The sequence below is a fragment of the Mytilus californianus genome, unplaced genomic scaffold, assembly GCF_021869535.1.
Source record: "Mytilus californianus isolate M0D057914Y unplaced genomic scaffold, xbMytCali1.0.p SCAF_3, whole genome shotgun sequence".
Lineage (NCBI taxonomy): Eukaryota > Metazoa > Mollusca > Bivalvia > Mytilida > Mytilidae > Mytilus > Mytilus californianus.
In genome coordinates, this window is record NW_026262679.1 from 17,448,419 (window position 1) to 17,452,677 (window position 4,259).

Genomic DNA, 4,259 nt, shown 5'->3' on the forward strand with positions numbered 1-4,259 from the left:
TTGCATGTAAATCCATTTCATCTTTTATGCATATTTATTTACAATGTATTTTTATGAGATTAGAAAGAACACAGCAAACATAGATAATTCTGGAACCAAGTTGAATTAGAAGTTTCCACGTGGAATTACATGTTTCAGATTTTTTATTCCCCTGCCACAGCGAAGGAGGGGCATTAAGTTTTACCCTTGTGTAACTTTTAGACAATACAAGGACTCTTTTAATGTGAATTCGGTTGGATGACACTTTTCTATCACAAACTACTTTCTTCTGATCTAGTTGGAATTTCCCTTTCAGAAAAGTTTGTGTGTTAATATAAGGATCGAACTGTCTTGGCTAGTAAATAAATCCTGTTTCATAATTCCACTATTTGCCATTTGTTGTCACCTTTGTCAAATTTTTTTTTTACATCTGGTTCTGACAGAAGTATTGATCCTCGCACTTGCAGCCACTTGGATTTTAACCATGAATTCATTTTAAACATAAAGATGTATCCCATCCATCACTTCATGGTTGGGTAAAAAGTCTGTTATCCATGATGGCTTCTGAAATATTAAAACAGGAAACCACAAAGCATCATGTTATTTAATAAACTGCAGGTTCAGAAATTTTTCTTATCATTCATAAAGGACAAGCGTTTAATGCGGGTATGTGTGTGATGTATTTTTTCTCACAAAAATACTCTTTGATTTCCAACTTTGAAGAATTAAAAAAAATTGTTCACACAGCTTTTGCCATAAGTTTAATGTAAAGTCCTTAGAAAATTCAGACTTTATTGCGACAAACAAATAAAAAAATTATGCTCATGTGTACCATGGTTTTTGTCGAGCCTGCGACTTTTGTCGCAGAAAGCTCGACATAGGGATAGTGATCCGGCGGCGGCGGCGGCGGCGTTAGCTAACTTCTTAAAAGCTTTATATTTTAGAAGGTGGAAGGTCTGGATGCTTCATACTTTGTATATGGATGCCTCATGTTACGAAGTTTCCGTCAATCACATGTCCAATGTCCTTGACCTCATTTTCATGGTTCAGTGACTACTTGAAAAAAAAGTTAAGATTTTTTGTAATGTTAGATTCTCTCTTATTATAAGTAATAGGATAAATATATTTGGTATGTGCGTACCTTGCAAGGTCCTCATGCCCGTCAGACAGTTTTCACTTGACCTCGACCTCATTTCATGGATCAGTGAACAAGGTTAAGTTTTGGTGGTCAAGTCCATATCTCAGATACTATAAGCAATAGGTCTAGTATATTCGGTGTATGGAAGGACTGTAAGGTGTACATGTCCAACTGGCAGGTGTCATCCGACCTTGACCTCATTTTCATGGTTCAGTGGTTATAGTTAAGTTTTTGTGTTTTGGTCTGTTTTTCTTATACTGTATGCCATAGGTCTACTATATTTGGTGTATGGAATGATTGTAAGGTGTACATGTCTAGCGGGCAGGTGTCATCTGACCTTGACCTCATTTTCATGGTTCAGTGGTCAAAGTTAAGTTTTTGAGTTTTGGTCTTTTTTTTTTAGTACTATATGCAATAGTTCAACTATATTTGGTATGTGCGTACCTTGCAAGGTCCTCATGCCCGTCAGACAGTTTTCACTTGACCTCGACCTCATTTCATGGATCAGTGAACAAGGTTAAGTTTTGGTGGTCAAGTCCATATCTCAGATACTATAAGCAATAGGTCTAGTATATTCGGTGTATGGAAGGACTGTAAGGTGTACATGTCCAACTGGCAGGTGTCATCTGACCTTGACCTCATTTTCATGGTTCAGTGGTTATAGTTAAGTTTTTGTGTTTTGGTCTGTTTTTCTTATACTGTATGCCATAGGTCTACTATATTTGGTGTATGGAATGATTGTAAGGTGCACATGTCTAGCGGCAGGTGTCATCTGACCTTGACCTCATTTTCATGGTTCAGTGGTCAAAGTTAAGTTTTTGAGTTTTGGTCTTTTTTTTTTAGTACTATATGCAATAGTTCAACTATATTTGGTATGTGCGTACCTTGCAAGGTCCTCATGCCCGTCAGACAGTTTTCACTTGACCTCGACCTCATTTCATGGATCAGTGAACAAGGTTAAGTTTTGGTGGTCAAGTCCATATCTCAGATACTATAAGCAATAGGTCTAGTATATTCGGTGTATGGAAGGACTGTAAGGTGTACATGTCCAACTGGCAGGTGTCATCTGACCTTGACCTCATTTTCATGGTTCAGTGGTTATAGTTAAGTTTTTGTGTTTTGGTTTGTTTTTCTTATACTGTATGCCATAGGTCTACTATATTTGGTGTATGGAATGATTGTAAGGTGTACATTTCTAGCGGGCAGGTGTCATCTGACCTTGACCTCATTTTCATGGTTCAGTGGTCAAAGTTAAGTTTTTTGAGTTTTGGTCCTTTTTTCTAATACTTTATGCAATAGTTCAACTATATTTGGTGTATGGAAATATTTTATGATCTATTTGGCAGTCACACAGGTTTTATTTGACCTTGACCTCATTTTCAAGGTTCATTGCTCAGTGTTAAGTTTTTGTGTTTTGGTCTGTTTTTCTTAAACTATAAGCAATAGGTCAATTATATTTGTTGTATGGAAGAATTGGTAGCTGTACATGCCTGCCTAGCATGGTTCATCTGACCTTGACCTCATTTTCATGGTTCAGTGGTCAATGTTTAGTTTACTTGGTTAATGTTAAGTTTATGTGACAGTTGTAATAAAGCTTTATATTTAGGACTATCAACATAATATCAATGATTAGTAAAGAAGGCGAGACATTTCAGCGTGTGCACTCTTGTTTTTAGAATGCAATATAGGGATTGTCATATTTCCCAATATATGTAGTTCTCTTCCTTTCATGCATTGTTTTGTCAGGGAAATATATTTCACTTGCTATAATTAAGTGCACAACATAATTATTATTTCTTATTTACAATGCAAACAAAGGTAAAAGGGTGAAAAAATGTGAAGACTAGTAAAAAACTTACGAAGTGTGAGGACTAGGAAAAAGCTTACAAAGTGGGAGGACTAGGAAAAAACTTACAAAGTGTGAGGACTAGGAAAAAACTTACAAAGTGTGAAGACTAGGAAAAAACTTACAAAGTGTGAAGACTAGGAAAAAACTTACAAAGTGTGAAGACTAGGAAAAAACTTACAAAGTGTGAGAACTAGGAAAAAACTTACAAAGTGTGAAGACTAGGAAAAAACTTGCAAAGTGTGAGGGTATATTTGAAGAATAAATACATCCCTGTGTCATCCCCCTATTTTAATAAATAATAACCTGTCAAATTATTGGGCTGTTTAATCGAGAAAAAATGAAACAAAGAGGTTTAATAATGTACTAAATATAAAAAAAAATATAAATACATAATAACCTAATCCTGTTGTTATATAATCTCCTGGCATGACATGGTTATCAGCTGGTTATGGCAAACTTGGTCGACTTTCCGCCGGGTTTCCCTAGAAGGCTAGATATTTTTGATGGGTGGATCAACTCTCTTGATGCCTTCTCTCCATTTCAAAAGAATTTCATTGTCTTTTGGGAATCTGTGGTCCCCCTTCAGAATAATTGCAGCCGGGGACACAACAATTTTGAAGCTTAGGTTGGTGAAATTAGCGAGTGTCGATAATTTGTGGTTACTAATGTAAACATGTGCAACGTAAATGCGATTCAAGCGTCCAAGTGATTAAAACGTTTCCGACAACCACTTATGGAACACCAGCGACGTCTACAGGAAGAAATATTACGAATGATCCCTATTGGGGACGGATATGATAATCAACAAAACGACAAACATGAGAAAAACAGGAGCATAAAATGTTTAAGAGTACATCGTCAATTTTCTAGTGTTTTGAAGATGATTTGAATTATGTCACGCTCATCCAACACATATCCGTTCTTTTCTTTCTTATTATTACCGGAGTTGGTCGGAGTACGGAAATAAAAAAAAACATTCCTGAAACTAAGATGAATTCTCCTTACTAGGTTGCTCCTTACTATTTTGATAGTTAGTTGGTTGTAAAAAATAAGTTGTTATGGTATCTTAAATTAATTACTTTATTTTATATCACTGTAGGAAAACATTTTAGTATTACATTTTAATGGCCAAATACACCTTACCTTTCCTTGTCAAAATTTTATCATACCCTATGGTAACCTTTCATTTTTATAGATTCAATCATGATGGGTTTTTTTATCAATTAATAAAAAAATATGGAATTTATGGGACGACTTAACCAACTTCAAAAGAAGTTAATTAATTTCTCCGGT

General features: G+C 35.4%; 1 long non-coding RNA gene across 1 annotated transcript; it reads right to left on the reverse strand.

The window, feature by feature from the left end:
- Positions 1 to 3,639, reverse strand: LOC127734038 (uncharacterized). The gene is made up of 2 exons (XR_007997363.1): positions 3,364 to 3,639; positions 1 to 543 (listed from the first exon to the last, which is right to left on the reverse strand). It is a non-coding gene; the product is annotated as an uncharacterized LOC127734038 (long non-coding RNA).
- Positions 3,640 to 4,259: the final 620 nt, after the last annotated feature.